This window comes from Saimiri boliviensis, chromosome 1 (genome assembly GCF_048565385.1).
Source record: "Saimiri boliviensis isolate mSaiBol1 chromosome 1, mSaiBol1.pri, whole genome shotgun sequence".
In the NCBI taxonomy this organism is placed as follows: Eukaryota; Metazoa; Chordata; class Mammalia; order Primates; family Cebidae; genus Saimiri; species Saimiri boliviensis.
Window position 1 is genome coordinate 175,959,444 of NC_133449.1, and position 24,838 is coordinate 175,984,281.

Here is a 24,838-nt window from a genome sequence, read left to right on the forward strand (position 1 = left end):
GTGAGACTCCGTCTCAAAAAAAAAAAAAAAAGAAAAAAAGAACTAGTCCCCTGACTCCTCTTAGATGTCATAGCTGTGCCTGGGTCTGTTTTGCTCCTGGTTTCCGATAATAAATGTTCTAAACACTCCCTTCCTGGCCCCAGCCTCTCCCCTCACTCTTACTCTCAGCAAATGAGAATTTTAGGGTCAGGAGGCATGACCTTCCTGCACTTTTTTCCTCTTGCCTCCTCCCCAACCACACTCATATAAACTTGTTCACGGCACATTCACTCCAGCCTCCTCTCTCCAGCCTTGCGGCCCAAACCCTCCCTCCGTTTCAGACCTGTGTATCTACTTGCCTGCCAGGTGCTTCCTCCTGGATGCCTGCAGCTCTTTCACATTCACTAAGTCTTAAACAGCTCATCATCTCCCAGCCCACCTGTCTTCCTTCCTCCTATGATGGCGACACTCTAACCACATGATGGATCTGACTGAAAACCTGAGGGTTCTCTTTGTCTTGTTTTTCGGGTGAAATTCTGGCCCAGCATTTCTTGAGTTGGTTCCTTCACCCCTTTCCTCAGGCCAGGTGATTGCTTCTGGCTTGGATGCCTGCCGCTGCCTTCTGAGGGGTCTTTCTACCTCCTGTGCATTGTCCCTCGTGCCTGTTCTCCACCAGCAGCCAGAGTGACTGTTCTAAAGTACAGATCTGACCAGAGCATTCACTTTCTTAAACCCCATCCTCCTCAAGTGAAGCACAGATTCCCCTCTGAGGTCACCAGGACCCCACGTAACTGGCCTCACTGCCCTCTTCAACTCACCTCCCCTGACTCTCAAGAAACACCAGGCTTTTGGCTGGGCCTGGTGGCTCACACCTGTAATTCCAGCATTTTGGGAGGCCGAGGTGGTGGGTGGATCACCTAAGGTCAGGAGTTTGAGAACAGCCTGGCCAACATAGTGAAACCCCGTCTCTACTAAAAATAAAAATAAAATAAAATAAAAAAATAGCTGGGCGTGGTGGCACTCACCTGTAATTCCAGCTACTCCGGAGGCTGAGGTGGGAGAATTGCTTGAACCCGGGAGGCAGAGGCTGCAGTGAGTGAGATCACACCACTGCACTCCAGCCTGGGCAACAGAGCAAGACTCTGTCTCAAAAAAAAAAAAAAAGAAAGAAAGAAATCCTAGGCTGGGCATGGTGGCTCATGCCTGTAACCCCAGCACTTTGGGAGGCCAAAGCCGGCGGATCACAAGCTCAGGAGTTCAAGACCAGCCTGACTAATATGGTGAAACTCCATCTCTACTAAAATACAAAAATTAGCCAGATGTGGTTGCACCCACCTGTAGTCCCAGCCACTCAGGAGGCTGAGGCAGGAGAATCACTTGAACCTGGGAAGCAGAAGTTCAGTGAGCCGAGATCATGCTATTGCACTCCAGCCTGGGCGATAGAGCAAGACTCTGTCTCAAAAAAAAAAAAAAAAAAGAGAGAAATGACAGACTTTCCTCTGTGCATGCCCTGAGGACTGTGATGCCACAGTAGGCTCATGGATGAGTGCCCCTCCTTGGTGCTCCTATAACATCCTTTGTTTGCTTCTGTCTGTGGTTATCATACTCCGTGGTAAAGCGCTTTCTGTATGTTTGTTTCCCAACACCACAGGAGCAGGGGCTGCCTATCTTTATTTCAGTTTCCTAGTGCTAGGTACAGTGCTTATCATACAGCAGGTGCCCAAAAAATGCTCACTGAATAAATGGAGATGGTGAAAAGGTACCTGTTTAAAGGATGGAAAACCTGGATTTAAATCAAGCTTGTCTAACCCATGGCCTGGGCCTGGGACAGCTTTAAATGCAGCCCAACAGAAATTCACAAACTTTCTTAAAACATTACGAGATTTGGTTTATGATTTTTTTAAAGCTCATCGGCTATTGTTAGTATTATATTTTATGTGTGGCCCAAGACAATTCTTATTCTTCCAGTGTGGCCCAGGGAAGCCAAAGATTAGACCTCCCTGATTTAGATATACTTGCCTTATACTATCTTGCCTTACACTAAATGAACATTTACTTCTCAGGAGAGCCAAGTTATATGTCTATATGTGTACACACACACACATACACACACACACACACACACACACACACACACACACTTCATGTGAAATCTGATCCTTTGCTTGAGAGCCTCCCCATCAATTAATCATGACTGGCCATTTGCAAAAAATCTTTTATCCCAAAGCACTTTTCTTTTTTTCCTTTTTTGCAACAGAGTTTCACTCTTCTTGCCTAGGCTACAGCACAATGGCATGGTCTCTCTCGGCTTACTGCAACCTCCACCTCCCGGGTTCAAGTGATTCTCCCACCTCAGCCTCCCGAGTAACTGGGACTACAGGCACCCACCACCATGCCTGGCTAATGTTTGTATTTTTAATAGAGATGAGTTTTCACCATGTTGGCCAGGCTGGTCTGGAACTCCTGACCTCAGTTGATCCACTGCCTTGGCCTTTCAAAGTACTGGGATTACAGGTGGGAGCCACTGCACCCAGCCCCTTTTTTACGTTTTTTAAAAATTATATATATATATGTGTGTGTATATATATACATATATATATATATACATATTTTGAGATGGAACCTCTCTCCATTGCCCAGGCTGGAGTGCAATGGTGTGATCTCTGCTCACTGCAACCTCTGCCTCCCGAGTTTAAGTGATTCTCCTGCCTCAGCCTTCCAGGTAGCTGGGATTAGAGGCACATGCCACCATGCCTGGATAATTTTTGCAATTTTAGTAGAGACAGGTTTCACTATGTTGGCCAGCCCGGTCTCAAACTCCCAACCTCAGGTGATCTGCCCACCTCAGCCTCCCAGAGTACTGGGATTACAGGCATGAGCCACTGCACCCAGCCCCAAAGCACTTTTCACATTAAGCCAACCTCTCCTGCCCTGCCAAAGCTGTGGGCTCAGGTCCCAACTCAGGACTGGCCTTCGCAGTAGACTTACATCCATGGTTCTCACTGGGATCCATAGGGACCCTGGGAGGCAAGCAGGAAGGACATTGTCCCCATTTTTAAGATAAGAAAGCCTATTCATAGGAGATGAGGTGGGTGTTGAATGGTGTAGAGCAAATCAGGTATTTGTCTTTTCCTGCAGGGTCACAGACCGCCCTGCCCCTACCTTCTAAGGCTGACAGAAGGCCCTGTGTTGCCAACACAGATCCTGGGAGGGTTGAGACGTACACCTTAGCCCTTTAGGTCATAATACATCTTGTACATCAGCTATTCTCTCAGATAGGCAATTAGTGGAACAGACACCCACCTAAGCTGATTCAGATATAAAGGGGGTCTCACGGAACCCAAATGCAGGAAGTCATTCCAGGAACTGCAAGCTCATTGGACAGGCACTCTCTTTCTCGCTGGACTACAGTTTTTTCTCTTTGTAATCCTAATCTGTTACCCTTTACAGAAAATGCTTGGCTATCTTTTACAAGTCCCACTGTGACCACTAGCCCTGGGTCTGCCTGCCCGAGTCTGACGATGCCAGTGCCCACCCCTGTAAAAGCGGTGTCCAAGCCTTGGGAGCACTTATTTGGCTCAGCCTAAGTGATGAGCACATTTTCCCAGGTTACGCTTTCAGCCCTGGCCCATCACTGTAATATGGGAGGAAGGGTTGGGTCAGCTGGTTCAAACTGGGCAGCAGGAACATGCAGAGGGAAAATCCTAGGAGGGAGGTATGTAGGGAGGCAATTACAAGTGTAGGAAGAAACTGTGAACGATGTTGAAACTTATGGGTGTCCTGAATAACTTACTCATCTAGGTTATCTCTGGCTTTTGTTGTCTTTTTTTTTTTTTTTTTTTTTTTGAGACGGAGTTTCGCTCTTGTTGCCCAGGCTGGAGTGCAATGGCGCGATCTTGGCTCACTGCAACCTCCGCCTCCTGGGTTCAGGCAATTCTCCTGCCTCAGCCTCCTGAGTAGCTGGGATTACAGGCACACGCCACTATGCCCAGCTAATTTTTAGTATTTTTAGTAGAGACGGGGTTTCACCATGTTGACCAGGATGGTCTCGATCTCTTGACCTCGTGATCCACCCGCCTCGGCCTCCCAAAGTGCTGGGATTACAGGCTTGAGCCACCGCGCCCGGCCTTTTTTTTTTTTTTTTTTTTTGAGACGGAGTTTCGCTCTTGTTACCCAGGCTGGAGTGCAATGGTGCGATCTCGGCTCACCGCAACCTCCGCCTCCTGGGTTCAGGCAATTCTCCTGCCTCAGCCTCCTGAGTAGCTGGGATTACAGGCATGCGCCACCATGCCCACTAATTTTTTGTATTTTTATTAGAGACGGGGTTTCACCATGTTGATCAGGATGGTCTCGATCTTTTGACCTCGTGATCCACCCGCCTCGGCCTCCCAAAGTGCTGGGATTACAGGCTTGAGCCACCGCGCCCGGCCTTTTTTTTTTTTTTTTTTTTTTGAGGTGGAGTTTCACTCTTGTTGCCCAGGCTGGAGTACAATGGTACAATCTCAGTTTACTGCAGCCTCCACCTCCCAGGTTCAAGTGATTCCCTTGTCTCAGCCTCCTGAGTAGCTGGGGTTACAGGCACTCACCACACCCAGCTAATTTTTGTATTTTTGGTAGAGACAGGGTTTTACCATGTTGGTCAGGCTGGTCTCAAACTCCTGACCTCAGGTGATCCACCCAGGTCAGCCTCCCAAAGTGTTGGGATTACAGGCGTGCCCGACTCTTTTGTTGTTTTTGACTAGACTATTTCTCAACTCTCTCGAGATATAAATTAAATTGTAGAAACTTCATAGCAATGCAAATAATTCTTGTTCGCAGATATGCAAATTGTGTCTGGTGAATTACAACTGACTATTGCCTCATGGATATTGACAAGTTTTGCATTCATTTCTAAAATCAACATTCTTTATCTGACTAGGATTTGTGATACTTTGAGTTCTCCTTTGAATTGGTTGTAGTATTTTACTGGTTTCCTCATGAATTAAATCTTCCTTTTCCTTTTCCTCTTTTTTTTTTTCGAGACAGGGTCTCACTTTGTCACCTGGACTGGAGTGCAGTGGCACAGTCATAGCTCACTGTAACTTGGAACTCCTGGGCTCAAGTGATCCTGTCACCTCAGCCTCCTCAGAAGCTAAGACTACTACAGGTGTGTACCACCACACCCAGCTAATTTTTAAATTTATTTTTATTTTTTGTAGAGACAGGGTCTTGCTATGTTGCCCAGGCTGGTCTTGAACTGCTGGCCTCAAGTGATCCTTCCACTTCAGGTTCCCAAAGTGCTGGGATTCAGGCATGGCCACCATGCCTGGCAAAATTAAATCCTTGACACATGTTAATTTTGTATCATAGGAGTGTCATGAAGACTACATCAACTTTTTTAATTTTATCAATAAATATAGACAAAACCACATACTCATTTTCTTCTCTTTCCTTTATGAGACAAAGTCTTGCTCTGTTTCCTAGGTTGGAATGTAGTGGTGTGATTATAGCCCATTTCAGCTTCCAAGTTCCAGGCTCAAGTGATCCTCCCACCTCAGTCTCCCAAGTAGCTGGGACTACAAACATGCACCACCATGCCCAGATAATTTCTGATGTTTCATAGAGACAGGGTCTTGCTATGTTGCCTAGGCTGGTCTCAAACTCCTGGGCTCAAGCATTCCTCCTGTCTCAATCTCCTACAGTGCTTGGACTACAGTCATAAGCCACTAGGCCCAGTCCTCATTTTCAAAACATTATTGGACTGGGCCCTATAAACCATTGCTGGTGGCACACGCCTATAGTCCCAGCTACTGGAGAAGCTGAGATGGGAGGATTGCTTGAACCCAAGAGTTTGAGGCTGCAGTAAGGTATGACTGTGCCACTGCACTCCAGTGTGGGTGACAGAGCAAGGCCCTGTATCTTAAATAAAATAAAAAATTACCTGCCGGGCGCGGTGGCTCAAGCCTGTAATCCTAGCACTTTGGGAGGCCGAGGTGGGTGGATCATGAGGTCAAGAGATTGAGACCATCCTGGTCAAAATGGTGAAACCCCACCTCTACTAAAAATACAAAAAATTAGCTGGGCATGGAGGCGTGTGCCTGTAATCCTAGCTACTCAGGAGGCTGAGGCAGGAGAATTGCCTGAACCCAGGAGGCGGAGGTTGCGGTGAGCTGAGATCGCGCCATTGCACTCCAGCCTGGGTAACAAGAGCGAAACTCCGTCTCAAAAAAAAAAAAAAAAAAAAATAGGCCGGGTGCGGTGGCTCAAGCCTGTAATCCCAGCACTTTGGGAGGCTGAGGCGGGTGGATCACGAGGTCGAGAGATCGAGACCATCCTGGTCAACATGGTGAAACCCCGTCTCTACTAAAAATACAAAAATTAGCTGGGCATGGTGGCGCGTGCCTGTAATCCCAGCTACTCAGGAGGCTGAGGCAGGAGAATTGCCTGAGCCCAGGAGGCGGAGGTTGCGGTGAGCCGAGATCGTGCCATTGCACTCCAGCCTGGGTAACAAGAGCGAAACTCCATCTCAAAAATAAATAAATAAATAAATAAATAAAATAAATAAAAATTACTGATGCAGAGAAGGAAATTTAGAAAGATACATAAAAAATTGTTGGTGATTATCTGTGGAGAAAGGGAGTGAGTAAATTTCCATTTACTTTTCATCTTCTTTTTCTACCATTTAAATTTTTTTACTGTGTTAATAGAATCTCAGTGGAAGACATCCAGGTAAACGTTTATTGGCCATGTGGTTTAAAACACACACACACACACACACACACACACACACACAAAACTTTTCTATATTAAAAAAGCATTCTGGCTGCGTGCAGTGGCTCATGCCTGTAATCCCAGCACTTTGGGAGGCCAAGGCAGGTGAATCATGAGGTCAAGAGATCGAGACCTTCCTGAGCCAACATGTTGAAACCCCATCTCTACTAAAAATACAAATATTTTCTGGGTGTGGTGGCACGTGCCTGTAGTCCCAGCTACTTGGGAGACTGTATGCATAGTCGTTAGTTGTTTGGACTTTTCTTTCTTCTTTTTTTTTTTTTTTTTGAGATGGAGTCTCACTCTGTCACCCAGGCTAGAGTCCAGTGGCACAGTCTTGGCTCACTGAAACCTCCGATTCTCGGGTTCAAGCAATTCTCATGCCTCGGCCTCCTGAGTAGCTGGGACTATAGGCAAAGAATACCACCACACCCGGCTGATTTTTGTATTTTTAGTAGAGACGATGTTTCACCATGTTGGCCAGGCTAGTCTTGAACTCCTGACCTCAGGTGATCCACCCCCTCTACCTCCCAAAGTGCCAGGATTACAGGCCTGAGCTATTGCACTTGGTCCATAAATTTATTTTTTGAGATGGAGTTTCGCTCTTGTTGCCCAGGCTGGAGTGCAATGGTGCGATCTCAGCTCACTGCAACCTCTGCCTCCCAGGTGCAAGTGATTCTCCTGCCTCAGCCTCCAGAGTAGCTGGAATTACAGATATGTGCCACCATACCTGGCTAATTTTGTATTTTTAGTAGAGATGGGGTTTCTCCATGTTGGTCAGGCTGGTCTCGAACTCCCAACCTCAGGTGATCCACCCACCTCAGCCTCCCAAAGTGCTGGGATACAGGCGTGAGTCACTGTGCCTGGCACAACTTTTGTAAATTTATAAGGAGAAAGCAAACCATATAGGCAAAGCTACATCTTGGCATATTGCCCCAAACCAGCCATGGGCAACCAGAGGTGGTTATGACATACTGCCTAATCTCAGGGAAGAGGCTAAGTTCACGCTCCACCCACAGGCCTAGGGTTCCAGACACCCACAACACCCCTCTTGCATCAGAAGCTGCTCAGGTGAGAGGACTTCCTCACTGTTCAACACCTGTCCCCTGGCAGCCCAACTCAGGGAACACTTGGTAGAAGATTCTGCCAGACTGGGAACATCCGCTCTACAAGCCATTCCTCCCCCGGCAACTGGAGAGGCATTCAGCCCTTGATGGCTTGCAGCTGAAAGGGGAGAGTCACTGCCAAACCATTTCTTGCACAATAATGCACTTCTGAGGCGGGTATACAAATTTTTGTCAATTGAATCGTGTCTTCCTCCTGACTTACATGATGGTCCAGATATGCTCTGGCTTCCATGCTCATGGGTGGGTCCTTGACTGGTAATGGCTCCCAACACTTAGTATTATTCTGTCTCCATTAACCAACCTATAAATCAGTATTTAAGTTCATAAGGATAGAATCTTTCTTCTAGTTCCTCCATCAGGCAAGCTTGGATGTTTGCCTCTGCTGTTTCCTTAGTGGGGAGGGAGGCTGCATCCACAGGCAGCAGGGTCATCTCTCAGTCCCAGGAGCCTCCCTGACCTTTGGCCTGAGTGGTGCAGTCCTCACATTTGGCACATCTGCACAGAGGGGCTTCATTAATGAACTCCTGGCCAAGAAGGACAGACGAAGAGGGAAGACATGAGCCTGGTGCATTCCCTTGCTCACTGCGTGCACTCAGCTGTTCTGGCTGGAACCAGCCCTTCCCATGCTTACCCTACGCAGTCTCAGGCACCTTCTGAGTGTGGGACTAGTGCTCCAGAGGGGTAAACACCTTCCCAAGCAGCAAGCCGCTGCTTGCCAACTGCTGTGGGGAGGGGGAGCCTTCCCTTACTGCCACCTTTCAAGGATGCTTGAGCCCAGACCCCCCATGCGTCTGATCACATCACTTTTCCCATGTCCAGGATCAAGTCAAAGCCACATGCCTGGTCTTCGAATCCCTTGCTTCTCAATCTGCTCCTAGCTATGTCTCTGGCACCATGTCCCTACACCATGTACCCCATGGTCTAACCACTTATTCACCCCACACACCACGGATTCTGACTTGTGCATAAGCCTGATGGCTGTTTTCCAAGTCCTCATAGCTGCCAACAACGCCTCATTTCAATGGCAGCCTCTCTGTTATTCACTGATGTCATCAGAATTGCATTATTGTAGATGCAGACACAGGCAACACCAGTGCCCGTTCTAATGCAGGGCCTCACCCTGCTGCTCACACCACTTCTGGGACGGCACCTGGGTGCACTTCACACAGACCGCTTTCCAGAATGGCTCTCTCCACTGGAGCAGCTGCATATCCCTCCTACCTCCCCAAAGCTCACTGCTGTGGAGAGAGGACACATCATAGCATCTCGCTGCCAAAGTGACAACTACAATTATGTTTTGGACGACAGCTGGAGATGGAGAATGTACAGATAGCCAAGGCCTCATGAGTCTCCATGAATCAGCACTTTCTGCTGCAAGTGCAGCCTGTGGGCGAGGCGGCCCATCCGGCCAGTCATCCAGGCCCTCCCTAGGTGGCTGCCTGCTGGCCACAGACCTCCTTCACCTGGGACCCTCAGGTGAAGCCCTCCACTGGATGGTGACAGTTAATGCCCCCGAGGCCACCTCAGGACATAGACGAGCAGAAGCATCAGGGTGGTCAACCTGCGGCAAGGCCCAGCCCCAGCCCCAGGGGAAAGGCACTTGGTTTCTAGGTAAAGTCAGGGGCCGGTCAAGCAGGGGGCTGAGATGCCCTGGGATGAAGTCCGCTACGCTGGGCAGCCTCATATGGGGTGTGTTTGTGATGGGGAGAAGGTCTCCACCGAGGCCTCAGGGCACCACCTCCAGGACGTACCTCAGTGCCACGGACTGTGCGCAAAGGAGTGCTATCAGTACGGGGACCAAAATCCAGTGATAAAAACAACTTCAACAGCAAAAGCAGCAGCAGCAGCAGTGTCCAGTATCAAGTCTGTCCACGTGCTGGACACCGGGCTAACCACTATCCACATGTCACCCTTCACAACAACCCTTCGAGGTAGGTTCTGTAATTATCCCCACTTCACCATTGAGAACAACCGAATCTCAGAGGGCGATTTGACCGAAACCACATGGCTGAAAGTGTAGAGAAAGAATACGAACCCAGACAACCTGGCTTCAGAGCTCAGCTGGCCTCCTTATCCTGGCTTGGCCCTTTATATCCAGTTTGACTGCAACAAACTAAGAGACCTCCAGTGCATTCCTCACATAGGGTGAGTTGAGTTGGGGTCTCCAAGTAGACGTTGGCGTGGGAGCCAAGATGTTACTGAGGAAAAGAAACAATAGCTATTTCAGGTGACAGGTGCTGGGCTGTGGAATTGGAAGTGGGGGGAATGTTAAGCTGCAAGAATTTCCTCATTGCACATTTTTGTATGTTCAGCAGAACAAGCGTCATCAGAAAGCTGCTCTGTTGCCAGCGTCGCCCCTGGAGACAGAGGGCAGAGGCAGGAAGTGTCCTTTCTCTGTGACCGCAGGTCCTCCCAGGGCTTGCCTCTTACTCAGCCCTGCTCTGGGTTCCAGCTGAGGGCTCTGGGGGTTGGGTAGAGGTTCTCAGAGCGCTCCCAGGGGTACTGCTGCCCTTTGCAGGCTCCTCGTTGGGGCAGAACCTGCCTGTCCTCACATACTTCCCAAACACATGCAGACTAGGACACAGAAGGCTAGCAGCTCTGCTCAACACGCTTCCAAATGGGTGTGAAAGGCCGGCGGGGCCGGGGACGCAGGAGTGTTCGTATTTTCAAGTGGCTGCTGCCCATGAATCACCAATTTCATTTTGTGCTCTCAGCTCTGCGAAGGCATCATTTCCAACCAGCCTCACATGGAGCTGGCCGCCAGAGCCTCTTAGTGGGGCTATAAATAGCAGATCATCAACTCACCTCCTCTGAGCTCATCACAGGCTCCTCGGTTTACTGTGCGTCTTCCAGCTGCCTGCACGTCACTGTCACTCAGATTTCCCAGGTGAAACCTGCCTGAGAGACTCAGGGCATGCTCTAGGTGGCTGCAGGGTTTTGGTTCCCAGAGCTGTTCAGGGTGACAGTGAGGGCAACAGCAGACTTCTGAAGCGCTTGACATTTAAGACGTCATAATTATAATCTCAGGTCTCTGTGCTCCTCTCCAATTAAATGCAGCAGGAAGGGTCTGTCATTTCTCTATGAGTCCTAGAAACTAAAGGCAAAAGACTCACCAAACACACACCCAGAGAAAGCCATACAGAATGGGTAGCAGCAGATGAAAGGCTTCATGCTGGCCAGGTATGGTGGCTCTTGCCTATAATCCCAGCACTTTGAGAGGTGGAGGCAGGCAGATCACTTGAGGTTAGGAGTTCGAGACCAGCCTGGCCAACATGGTAAAATCCCATCTCTACTAAAAATACAAAAAAATAAGCTGGGCATGAATTCCAGCTACTCGGGAGGCTGAAGTATGAGAATCGCTTGAACCTGGGAGGCGGAGGCTGCAGTGAGCCAAAATCACACCACTATACTCCAGCCTGGGCAACAGAGCAAAATTCTGTATCAAAAAATAAAAGAACAAGAACAAGAAGAAAAAGAAAGGCTTCATGTCTTCCTGTGGACTTACTTCCTTACACTCTGAATGAAATACTTTACGGCTCTCTGGCTTCAGGAGTGAGATTGCATTTTTTTAGTATTACCCTTAGAGCTTCCATACAGTCTCCCCGTGTGTCAGGCACTGTGCCCAGCCTCTGCATGCAGCATCTCATCAAGTCATCACAAAGCCATATTGAGTTAACTGCCGGCAACATTTTCTTTCTGTAGGTGAGGAAGCTGTTGCTCACAGAGGACAGGTGACTCAGCCAGAGCCACAGAGACAGGATTTTTTTTTTTTTTTTGAGATGGAGTCTTGCTCTGTCACCAGACTGGAGTGCAGTGGTGTGATGTCAGCTCACTGCAACCTCTGACTCCCTGGTTCAAGCGATTCTCCTGCCTCGGCCTCCTGAGTAGCTGGGATTACAGGCAAGTGCCACCATGCACAGCTAATTTTTGTATTTTTAGTAGAGACGGGGTTTCACCATGTTGACCAAGATGGTCTCTATCTCCTGACCTCGTGATCCATCTGCCTCAGCCTCCCAGAGTATTGGGATTACAGGCGTGAGCCACCTCGTGCGGCCCAGAGTCAGGATTTCAATCCAGGACTGCTGGATTACAGAGCCCAGGCTCTGAACCACCACCCTTTCTGACTCCTGCAGAAGAGGGCTGTGTTTGTGTCCATGCATGTGTCTACCTATGTTTGACTGAGGGATGTGAATGGCAGTCTCCTTTCCCAGTTCCACATACTCCATCACTATAAGTAGGAGCCAGATGCTTACAGATTCACCATCCCCCAAGCCTCAAACCCCTTTGTCACCCAGAATGTCCCCTGTCATCATCTCCCAAATCTGATTTTCTTCTAAGGTTGCCTTGCAGGCCAGGTACCAGTCTTCAGGCAGCTCTCCTGGCCCAATTTTATGGTCTTCTTCAGGTCTTCTTCCCCTGAGGCCCCCAAACAGGCAGGGGCCAGGTGGGAGTCCCCTCAGGGGAGCCTCCCACAGTCTATTTCCCTTCTCCTTCCCTAGACTCTCAGCCCCATATTTGGGGTCTGGTCCCCTTTAGCAGCCTGTCACAATGGCCTCTGCATCTGTGGAATGTTTTGAGAACGCAGATTCCTAGTTCCCCTCCCTCAAACCACCTGAAACAAAATCTTGAAGGGCAGAGGCTGGGGGTGGATTTTTACAAAGCTCCCCCAGTGATCTGATCTAGAGACCTCTGGACTCTAGCCTCTCCCTCTCTGAACCTTCTTACCTACAGCTATCAACTTAATTTTTCTTTTCTTTTTCTTTCTTTCTCTTTCTTTCCTCTTTTCTTTCTTTTCTTTCTTTCTTTTTTTTGAGACAGAGTTTCACTCTGTTGCCCAGGCTGGATTGCAGTGGCACAGTCTTGGTTCACTGCAACCTCCACCTCCCATGTTCAAGCAATTCTCCTGCCTCAGCCTCCCAAGTAGCTGGAACTACAGGCACCTGCCACCATACCCAGCTAATTTTTGTATTTTTATTTATTTAGAGACATAGTCTTGCTCTGTCACCCAGGCTGGAGTGCAATGGTGCAATCTTGGCTCACTGCAACCTCTGCCTCCAGAGTTCAAGCAATTCTTCTGTTGCAGTCACCCAGGTAGCTGGGACTATAGGCAGCTGACACCACACCTGACTAATTTTTGTATTTTTAGTAGAGATGGGGTTTTGCCATGTTGGCCAGGCTGGTCTTGACTCCTGACCTTAAGTGATCTGCCAGCCTCTACCTCCCAAAGTGCTGGGATTACAGGCATGAGTGCCTGGCCAACTTAATTTTCTGAAAGCAAAGTTTATCTCATGTTACTCTCCTGCTCAAAATCCTTGGGTGGCTCCCCACTGTCTGCAGAAAAGTCCAAAGACCTTGGTGTGGCATGCAAAGCCCTATCTATCTGGTCCACGCACTCTTCTGCTGATTTTCCCTGACACAGGCTCCCATTCCGGCTTTCCTGCCATCACTTGTCTGGGCTTTCTGTATCAGGGCACAGCAGAGCACACTGAAATGGCAGCGATCCTTCTCTAAGACTGTGAGCTCTTCAATAAGAGGAATGGCTGCTAAAGTGTCCTCAGCTTTACATGAAGTGGGTTTGTGTGGCCTGCAGATGAAAGGAGATCCACCAGCAAATGCAACACAATAGCAGTAATGTGTAAACACAGGAGAGCAGAGAAGTGGGGCTCACAGCGAATTCAAAGGAGATGATATTTCAGCTCCCATTGCTTTCATTCACGCACAGGAGATGGACCAGACTTTCGAGCACTGGGGCAAAGGCCGTGCTGCCGAGCACCTCTCCAGCTTTTCCATCCCCTATTCCAAGACAAAAGCAGACAAGCACACTTGTGTCTTGTTGCTATTGTTCAAAAGGTCGAGAGTATTTTACCAATAACTTTAAACAAAGTGTGTGTTGAGACTTTGATCCACTTCCCATAAAGAAACATCTACCCCAAAGTAAAATAAAAAGCAACTGTGTTGACTGAAAGCAAGATTTCAGAACAGGGCCTGGAAAGTATCCCCTGAAAGTGCTTCAGAGTGAAAACTGACGCAAAAGAACTTCTGGTTAAACGGGGCAGAGGAGTCTCTCGTGAATCTCTGTCTGCTCCCTCCCAAGCCCTGCTAAAAACAACTACACAGGAGTAAAAAGAGTTAAGAAAAAAAGATAAAAAAAAAACCCAAAACCTGATGAGGTCTCTGAGAATAGGAGAGGAGACAGCAGCAGACGGAGGATGTCACCACATTTTTGGAAGGTGGGAAGCAGAGGAAGGAGTGGTGAGTCACACAGCGGCATGGAGGGAGCTGAGGCCTGATCCCGCAGAGGGGAGGAGAGAGGCAGGCGGAGCTGCTGGGAGACAGGACTGCGCTGTGAATGGCAGGAGTGTGGTGCCTGCCTGAGAGCCAGGTGAGAGGCCCAGGTGGATAGTGGGCTGTCTGCTCCTGCCCACTCTTGAAGGAGAGCTGAGCTTTTCTCTCTGGGGAATTTGGATCAGCACATCCGGCAGAAGTGCAGGTATGGCATGTAGAACTGGAAATATGGGGAACAAAAGGAAATGTAGATACTAAAATTTAAACTCTCAGCCCCTTTCCTCACTCTGCTTCTAGATAACTTCAGAGAGGGCACGTTTCTCACCCCTTCACCCTTCCAACCCGCCCCCTACTCCACAACCACCACCTGAAAATGCAAGAACCCTTTTCTGTAGAAACTGAGCAGGCTCAAAGTGAAGACCTATAGATACAGGCATTTGGGGCCTTCGATGGAAGAGCAGTTCAGGGGCAACCACCCTGCACAGGGAAGTGCCCCGTTCACCAGGCTCTGCCCAAGCAGGCTGGCCATCCATCTAGTCATCTCTTCAGCACATGATCTTTTAATATGATCAGAGAGGAGAAGAAAACTTTTTAAATGTATAAAATCCTCAGGGAGAGAAAATAAGATTTACATCTCACTGGGTGCGGTGGCTCACGCCTGTAATCCCAGCACTTTGGGAGGACGAGGTGGGTGGATCACGAGGTCAAGAAATCGAGACCATCCTGGTCAACATGGTGAAACCCCGTCTCTACTAAAAATACAAAAGTTAGCTGGGCATGGTGGCACGTGCCTGTAATCCCAGCTACTCAGGAGGCTGAGGCAGGAGAATTGCCTGAACCCGGGAGGTGGAGGTTGCGGTGAGCCGAGATCGCGCCATTGCACTCCAGCCTGGGTAACAAGAGCGAAACTCCGTCTCAAAAAAAAAAAAAAAAAAAAAAAAAAAGATTTACATTTACATTTCAAGGTTCAATGTCATGAACTGGCAGAAAACCAGGGATAAAGAAAAGACTCTAAAAGGATCCAGAAAGAAAACAAGTGTATCCAAAGGATCAGGAATGAGAATGGCAGCAGGCTTCTCAGGAGCAGTGCTTGAAGCTGGAGCAGAATGGAGCGAGGCCTTCAGAATTCGGAGTGAGAATGATTTACAGCCTAGAGATCTAAGCCCAAACCATTAGTCAGGAGGAGTGATACAGTAAAAAGGTATTTTCAGAAAACAGAGATCACAAATAATTTGCATGTCAGGCTCCCTCTCTCAGGAAGTCCTCCACCCAAACAAGAGAGTAATCTAAGAAGGAGGAAGCTGTAGGCCAGGTGCGTGGCTCATGCCTGTAATCCCAGCACTTTGGGAGGCTGAGGTGGGCAGATCACTTGAGGTCAGGAGTTCGAGACCAGCCTGGCCAACATGGCGAAAACCCCATCTCTAGTAAAAATACAAAAAAAATTAGCCAGGTATGGTGGCGAACACCTGTAATCCAGCTACTAAGAAGTCTGAGGCAGGAGAGTTGCTTGAACTCAGGAGGTGGAGGTTGTAGTAAGCTGAGATCGTGCCATTGTACTCCATCCTGGGTGACAGTGAGACCTGTCTAGAGAAAGAAAAGAGAATGAGGAAGCTGTGCCTGATAGGCCAGGGGATCCTAGAATGATGGTGAAGGAGACCCTGGCCAACAGATAGGCAGTAGGCCTTCAAGCTAGAGGGTAGAAGACGTCAGGAGAAAGATAAGCTAGAGGGATTATCCCACAGGTGTGAGTAGGTGGAAAGTGATATTGAGAGACTGTTGGAGAGTTTTGAGAATTACAGGTGCTCCTCGACTTGTGATGGGGTTATGTCCAAATAAACCCATTATGGGCCCGGTGCAGTGGCTCAGGACTGGAATTCTAGCACTTTGGGAGGCCAAGGCGCTTAATCACCTGAGATCAAGAGTTTGAGACCAGCCTGACCAACATGGAAAAACCTCATTTCTACTAAAAATACAAAATTAGCCAGGCATGGTGACGTATCCCTATAATCCCAGCTACTTGGGAGGCTGAGGCAGTGAGCCTAGGCTCTGCGATGAGCTGAGATCGTGCCATTGCACTCCAGCCTGGGCAACAAAGCGAAACTCCATCTCAAAAGAAAAAAACCATTATAAGTTGAATATATCGCCAGGCATGGTGGCTCACACCTGTAATTCTAACACTTTGGGAGGCTGAGGCGGGTGGATCACCTAAGGTCAGGAGTTCAAGACCAGCCTGGCCGACATGGTGAAATTTCATCTGTACTAAAAATACAAAATTAGCTGGATGTGGTGGCTCATGCCTGTAATCCCATCTACTCAGGAGGCTGAGGCAGGAAAATCACTTGAACCCGGGAGGCAGAGTTTGCAGTGAGCTAAGATCACGCCATTATACTCTAGCCTGGGCAATAAAAGTGAAACTCCATCTCAAAAAAAAAAAAAAAGTTGAGCCAGGCGCGGTGGCTCAAGCCTGTAATCCCAGCACTTTGGGAGGCCGAGGCGGGTGGATCACGTGGTCGAGAGATCGAGACCATCCTGGTCAACATGGTGAAACCCCATCTCTACTAAAAATACAAAAAAATAGCTGGGCATGGTGGCACGTGCCTGTAATCCCAGCTACTCAGGAGGCTGAGGCAGGAGAATTGCCTGAATCCAGGAGGCAGAGGTTGCGGTGAACCGAGATCGCGCCATTGCACTCCAGCCTGGGCAACAAGAGCGAAACTCCGTCTCAAAAAAAAAAAAAAAAAAAAGGTTGAATATATTGTAAATCAAAAATGCATTTAATACATCTAATCTACTGAACATCACAGTTTAGCCTGGCCTCCCTTCAATGTGCTCCAAATGCCGACAGCCTACACTGGGGCCAAATCATCTAACACCAAAGCCTATTTTATTATAAAGTGTTCATAAACTTAATTTATTATTTAATAAGTTATCATGTAATTTATTAAATACTGTACTGAAAGTGAAAAACAGAACGGTTATACAGGTACTTGTAGGGCTGTGGAGGCCCCATAGGGTCGTGGGGTGTCCCTTACGCTGTGTTGAGTTGCAGGATCTGAGAAGTAAAGAAACAGGACACTGAAGAACTGGTGAAGAGCATCTGGACTTGGGGGGGGCCACACCACCTGTGAGTGGAGATCAGCGGTGGCCCCCAAATGCCCCAGAGCATCTGTATTTATTAGGTACAAGCAGGGGGCAGGGTCGTGAGTGAGGTCGTCATCTATAGGCTTAGTAATAGGGCATATATAATCACGTGAGTCACAAGCAAGGAGACCACCCCATTATGTCACCTGGGCAGATAGGTGGGCCGTGCCCAGCAGGGGGCCGTGCCGTGCGCAGTAGTAGAGGTCTTGTACAGAAAAGGGGTCCACCCCCATTAGGTCACCGAGACAAGGAGGTGGGCTGTGTGCAACACTTCTTATCTGCGGGCTGGAGACTTCAAAGGATTTCTTTTTTTTTTTTTTTTGAGACGGAGTTTCGCTCTTGTTAACCCAGGCTGGAGTGCAATGGCACGTTTTTTTGTTTGTTTGGTTTTTTTTGAGACGGAGTTTCGCTCTTGTTAACCCAGGCTGGAGTGCAATGGCACGATCTCGGCTCACCGCAACCTCCGCCTCCTGGGTTCAGGCAATTCTCCTGCCTCAGCCTCCTGAGTAGCTGGGATTACAGGCACATGCCACCATGCCCAGCTAATTTTTTGTATTTTTAGTAGAGACGGGCTTTCACCATGTTGACCAGAATGGTCTCGATCTCTTGACCTCGTGATCCACCCGCCTCGGCCTCCCAAAGTGCTGGGATTACAGGCTTGAGCCACCGTGCCCGGCCTTCTTTTTTCTTTTTTTTGAGATGGAGTTTCGCTCTTGTTACCCAGGCTAGAGTGCAATGGCGCGATCTTGGCTCACCGCAACCTCCGCCTCCTGGGTTCAGGCAATTCTCCTGCCTCAACCTCCTGAGTAGCTGTGATTACAGGCATGCGCCACCATGCCCAGCTAATTTTTGTATTTTTAGTAGAGACGAGGTTTCACCATGTTGACCAGGATGGTCTCGATCTCTTGATCTCATGATCCACCCGCCTCGGCCTCCCAAAGTGCTGGGATTACAGGCTTGAGCCACCGCGCCCGGCTGACTTCAAAGGATTTCTAATAGAAGGCTACTGTAAGCTTAATGCAGTGGGAGCTGACAGACTTGTGCTCTTCTCTTGAGATATTTATTGGAGGATGATTTGAGCTAGCACAGAAATAAGAAAAGACTGACAGGGTGTAGAGCTGCTGTGACTGGTCACACCAGAGGGGTTCTTCTCCCTCCGTTACTTCCAGGATCTCAGGCCTGAGGCCTACTTTCCACAGGAACTGGATGCAAGGTACTACAACTCCTTTAACAGGAGGAGAGGCTCTTGCTCCAAGCCTGCCATACAGCGTATGCCCTTTCAGGCAGGGATGCCACTGCCTGGATCGTTGGTTCTTGTCCTGCTCTGGCTGTTTTCCCATGTACTGCTTCTGTTCTGTGACTGCTCTAGGCATTCCTCCTACTACAAACTACTATATAGTTATCTAGAAGGATTATATAAATCAGCACTAAATGTGTCAATACAGCTCTGACTACAATACCTACATGATTATATAGAAAGATTATATAGAACTAAGTAGATATAAGTGTTAAGTATGATTATATAAACTAGATATATGTAAGCAGTAAGTTATACTTCAAGCACTAATTCTATAAACTAATATATGATTATATATGCAGGATTATATAAAGGAAACAGCTGAGCAATAACACTATAAACTAAGATATTCTTCAGGCACTGGTTGGCCTGGGGTCTGGACGGTTCTCCTTCCTCGGTGCCCATCGGGGGGTGTTACCCACAGGTACTAGAAGTACAGTTTCTACTGAATGAGTTATTGCTTTCATACCATCTTAAAGTAAAAAAGCAGTAAATCACACCATTGTAAATTTGGGACCATGTGCAGTAATAGGTTTCTCAAAAACCGAATAAATAAAAACGAGGCAATTCATACTTACGAAAACACACATGCATAAACCGTAAAGGAAAATAAGTGCAACACCAGACATTTACACGGGACAGGAGTGGTGGCTCACATTTGTAATCCCAGCACTTTGGGAAGCCAAAGCAGGACCACTTGAGCCCAGGAATTTGAGACCAGCTTGGGCAACACAGTGAGACCTTGTCTAAAAAAAAAACAAAAAATTACATAGACATGCTAATGTAAACACTGAATATTGATTTAACCAAAGACTGAATTAAACAGAATTTAATAAACAGTGCTGGGAAGATGGGGGAAGGGAAAGGAGGATGCAGGTGGTCATGGGTTAAAAAAAACATTCTCATCTCCTGTAATCACAAGAAAGTGAGTAATGCCGACGGGGTGTGGTGGCTCACACCTGTAATCCCAGCACTTTGGGAGGCCGATGTGGGCAGATCACTTGAGGTCAGGCGTTGGAGGCCAGCCTGGCCAACATGGCGAAACCCTGTCTCTACTAAAAATAAAAATTAGCCGGTCTTGATGGTAGGTGCCTGTAATCCCTGCTACGTGGGAGGCTAAGACAGGAGAATCGCTTGAACCCAGGCGACGGAGGTTGCAGTGAACTGAGACTGTGTCACTGCACTCGCACTCCAGCCTGGGCGACAGAGCGAGGCTCATCTCAAAAAAAAAAAAAAAAAAAAAGGGTAATGTCCAAAACTGACAAATCGACAAAATAGCAGTATAGGCATTTTTAGGAATATTGGAGGTGGTTTAAACTGGAAGAAACAACGGAAAGAGATGAGCTGTCTACCTCTGGGGATCAGAGCGGGGTGGGATTGAATGGGATTGGGTAGAACATTGCACTGCTGTTTTTCATCACATGACTTTTAGTACTTTTGACTTTTGTTTTTTTTAAGTTGGGGTCTTGCTCTGTCACCCAGGCTGAAGTGCAGGGGCAGGATCGTAGCTCACCTATGATCATACATACAACACCAGGGCTCATACAATCCTCCCACCTCAGCCTCTGAAGTAGCTATGACTACAAGTGCACGCTGCCATTCCCAGCTAATTTTTTTTTAGAGACAAGATCTTGCTATGTTGCTCAGGCTGGTCTAGAATTCTTGGCTTCAAGTGATCCTCCCTCCTTGGCTTCCCAAAGTGCTGGTATAATACACATGAGCCACTGCATCCAGTTTCTTTTGACTTTTTAATTATTGTGTGCAGTTACATTATTTTCACAAAAACAAAAGGTAATTTTTTTTTTCTTCAGACAGTCTTGCTCTGTTGCCCAGGCTGGAGTGCAGTGGCACAATCTCAGCTCACTGCAGCCTTCGCCTCCCTGGTTTAAGCAATTCTCCTCCCTCAGTCTCCCAAGTAGCTGGGATTACAGGTGCCAACCACCACACCTGGCTAATTTTTTGTATTTTTAGCAGAGACAGGGTTTCACCATGTTGGCAAGGCTGGTCTCGAACTCCTGACCTTGTGATCCACCCACCTTGGCCTCCCAAAGTGCTAGGATTACAGGCCTGACCCACCGTGCCTGGCAACAAAAGGTAATTTTTTTTTTTTTTTAATTGAGTCAGAGTCTTATTCTGTTGCCAGGCTGGAGTGCAGTGGTGTGATCTTGGCTCACTGCAACCTCCGCCTCCTGGGTTCAAGTGATTCTTCTGCCTCGCCTCCCAAATAGCTGGGATTACAGGTGTGCGCCACCACACCCAGCTAATTTTTGTATTTTTAGTAGAGATGGGGTTTCACCATTTTGGCCAGGATAATCTTGATCTCCTGACCTTGTGAGTGCTGGGATTATAGGCATGAGCCACCACGCCTGGCCCAAAAGGTAATTTTTAAAAGAAAAAACTTAAACTGAGAAAAACAAATTAGCAAAAAGTGTTAGTCATTGATTACTTACATCTTTGATTTATTTTCATTCTGCTGACTTTTCTCTTTATCTTCTTGTTTTTTGAGATGGAGTCTCGCTCTGTTGCCCAGGCTGGAGTACAGTGGCTTGATGTTGTCTGACTGCAACCTCCTCCTCCCAGGTTCAAGTGATCCTCCTGCCTCAGCCTCCTAAGTAGCTGGATTACAGGCACATGCCACCATGCCTGGCTAATTTCTTTTGTACTTTTAGTAGAGACGAGGTTTCCCCGTGTTGGCCAGATATATCTCAAACTCCTGACATCAAGAGATCTGCCCACTTCAGCCTTCCAAAGTGAGGAAGGAGACTCCCTTCTCCGAGCCTGTGCTTGGAGAAAAGAAGGAAGTAAAAGTTAAAGGTCAGCCAGATGAGGTCAGTGGAAGGACTGGTTGGCGCCGCTGACCGGCTCTAGAGGTTAAAGATTAAACCCCCTACTCCTAACCACAGTCCTATCTATAGATCGCACACATGGGATGGAGGAATTTGCCCCAAAAGGTATTGTTCTTGCTCAACTGCTCAGACCCCTACCTAGTCACGTCCCCTACACTTGCCTAATTGATCACGACCCTCTCACATGTGCACTCCTTAGACTGTGAGCCTTAGAAAGGGCCAGGACTTTCTTTGTCGAGGAGCTTGGTTGTTAGGCTTGAGCCAGCTGCAGCTCCCGGCCGAATACAACTGCCACTTCCATCCCCAGTTCGGTGCTAAGAGGTTTTCTTCGAGGCCGCTTCTCTTACAAAAGTATAGGGATTATAGGTGTGAGCCACTGGGCCCAGCCCCAGTGCTTAACTCTTTATTTATTTATTTATTAATAGAGACAGGGTTTCACCACGTTGGCCAGGCTGGTGTCGAACTCCTAACCTCAGGTGATCTGCCTGCCTCAGCCTCCCAAAGTCCTGGATTACAGGCGTGCGCCAGTGCGCCACTTTGTTTGCAGAAAGTGATTTATTTAAAGAGAGAGAGAAACAGAAAGAGAAAGAAACAGCTAACTCTCACACTGAGTGAGAGAATCCAGAAAGATGGAATCCAGGAGAGGAAAGCAGCTTCCACACTGAGCGGAAGGGAATAGAGAGAGATGGAGTTTAGGAGGGGAAGACAGGCTTCCACGAGAGTGTGGAAAGGGACTCCAGAGGGAAAATCCAGGAGAGAGAAAGATGGCTTCCACAAAGGGAGTGTTCGTGGAGGGGGACCCAAACATAGAGTTCCCCCAGTGCTTAACTCTTGATTGGAAAATATGATAGAGTTGCCAGGTAAAATATATTTAGGATACGCTTACACTAAGAAAATTATTATTTTTCGGAAATTCAAATTTAACTCATCCTCTTGTATTTTTATATTTTATTTGTTTGCTAAATCTGGAACCCTAAAAAGTGGACTCTTGTTTTCTCTAACCCCACAAGCTAGGACTGTGGCCAAAGAGAGATACTGAAACCAGGAAGTTCTTCTGCAATTAATATTCACAACTAACTGACTAAACTTTCTGGTTGAGGCTGAGCACTGAGCGGTGATTTGGTATCGAGTACAGATGTGCATGGTGTGATGCCAATCAGCCTCTGGCCAATCTCTGGGAGCCCAGAAGCATACGTAGTGCAGGTCTTGCCCCGGACCTGGAGCAGCACACCCGCCTCCTCGCCCCTGGTCCTCCTCTCTGCATCTGTCCTGAGGGCTTAGGAGCAGAGCCCAAGACTTCTGCAGGCTAACACCATGCCCAGGATGCATTCTTCCTCCTGAGCGGGGGCAGGGCAGGATGAGAGGTGACCTGAGTTTAGCTAAATTCAGGAGCGAGATGACATCCATATCAGTCTTTTGCTTTTTATGGAAAAAACTATCTCTTTAGGCAAATTTCTTACACAGTTGCTTAATCTTGTCTACAACGTGTTTTATTTAAGAGTTTCACTCTTAGAGGAGGATTTTGTTCTTCGATTGTGGAGTGATCTCTGCCACTGATGGCTAAAGGCAGGAATAGAATAATTTTCTCCCTTTTATGTTCAGGAAGCTATCCTTTGGTGTTAAGAGAATTAACTGTTAAGGAAACTGCCAGGGACAATGTCTCATGCCTGTAATCCCGGCACTTTGGGAAGCCAAGGCAGGCAGATCATGAGGTCAGATGATCGAGATCATCCTGGCTAACACGGTGAAACCCTGTCTCTACTAAAAATACAAAAATAAGCCGGGCGTGGTGGCACACACCTGTAATCCCAGTTACTCAGGAGGCTGAGGCAGGAGAATCGCTTGAACTCGGGAGGTGGAGGTCGAAATGAGCCGAGATTGTGTCACTGCACTCCAGCCTGGGCAACAAAGCGAGACTCCATCTCAAAAAAAAAAAAAAAAACAAAAAAAACTAAGGAAACAGATGAGTCTTCCTGAAAGCTAAAATCATCTCCAGAATATGTAAATATGTAATTTGGAAATACATAAACATACGTTTATATGGTAAAAGAGAAACAGCTAAAATCTAGATATTTACAAATACAGAAGAATATAAAAAGCATTTTTTTTTTTTTTTTTTTTTTGAGACGGAGTTTCGCCCTTGTTACACAGGCTGGAGTGCAATGGCGCAATCTCGGCTCACCGCAACCTCCGCCTCCTGGGCTCAGGCAATTCTCCTGCCTCAGCCTCCTGAGTAGCTGGGATTACAGGCACGCGCCACCATGCCCAGCTAATTTTTTGTATTTTTAGTAGAGACGGGGTTTCACCATGTTGACCAGGATGGTCTCGATCTCTCGACCTCGTGATCCGCCCACCTCGGCCTCCCAAAGTGCTGGGATTACAGGCTTGAGCCACCGCGCCCGGCTTATAAAAAGCATTTTTACTGTTTTGACATTAATCATTTTTTTTTGAGCAGATGTTAAAGCACGGAAAGCCATACCCCAAAATATGACGCTTCAGCATGCTGAGTGCTTTGAAAATTGAAAGGCCTCAGAAATAAGCGTCAGTGCAGGGTCTCCCTCTGCCCTCCCCCTTCCTCCCCATCTCTCTGATCCTGTCTCTCCCAAAGCACAGAATGAAGCTGTTCTCTGAAGTTCCCTTATCTACCTAGAAACTGGACCCCCAAAGAGGAACACAATTGCCTTTGATCCCTTCCCTGAAATTTCGTTAGCCAGAGAAAATTAAAACTTCTATCACTGGCCGGGCGCGGTGGCTCAAGCCTGTAATCCCAGCACTTTGGGAGGCCGAGGCGGGTGGATCACGAGGTCAAGAGATCGAGACCATCCTGGTCAACATGGTGAAACCCCGTCTCTACTAAAAATACTAAAAATTAGCTGGGCATGGTGGTGCGTGCCTGTAATCCCAGCTACTCAGGAGGCTGAGGCAGGAGAATTGCTTGAACCCAGGAGGCGGAGGTTGCGGTGAGCCAAGATCGTGCCATTGCATTCCAGCCTGGGTAACAAGAGTGAGACTCCGTCTCAAAAAAAAAAAAAAAACTTCTATCACAGAGGAAGAGACTCAACATAAAACACCATAGCTACAGCCCAGACAATCTTTGTCCCAAACCATTGTTTGTTCTCCTGCCCCATTCAATTGCCAGAATCATTCACAAGATCAAGTCTGCCTTCTGGGTTCATTCATTCTCCACTAAAAATCTTTTACCCCTACACTCTCATCTCTCCTTCCTCTATGAAGAAGTGTCTATCAACATTTAGACCTCATTGGGTTATTGGGTAATCATTCTCATGCAGTTCCCCTGTACCCTGCCTGGCAAATAAATTTGTATGCCTTTTTTTCCTTCCTGCTTCTTGTCATTTTCTTTTTTTTTTTTTTCTGTTGTCTCAGGTTTATTGAAAATCATACAGCATTGCAGA

General features: G+C 47.7%; 1 long non-coding RNA gene across 1 annotated transcript; it reads left to right on the forward strand.

The window, feature by feature from the left end:
• LOC141582628 (uncharacterized) lies at nt 1–24,763 on the forward strand. Its single transcript, XR_012515523.1, has 4 exons — nt 1–2,359; nt 22,925–22,991; nt 23,878–24,163; nt 24,473–24,763. It is a non-coding gene; the product is annotated as an uncharacterized LOC141582628 (long non-coding RNA).
• Nucleotides 24,764–24,838: the final 75 nt, after the last annotated feature.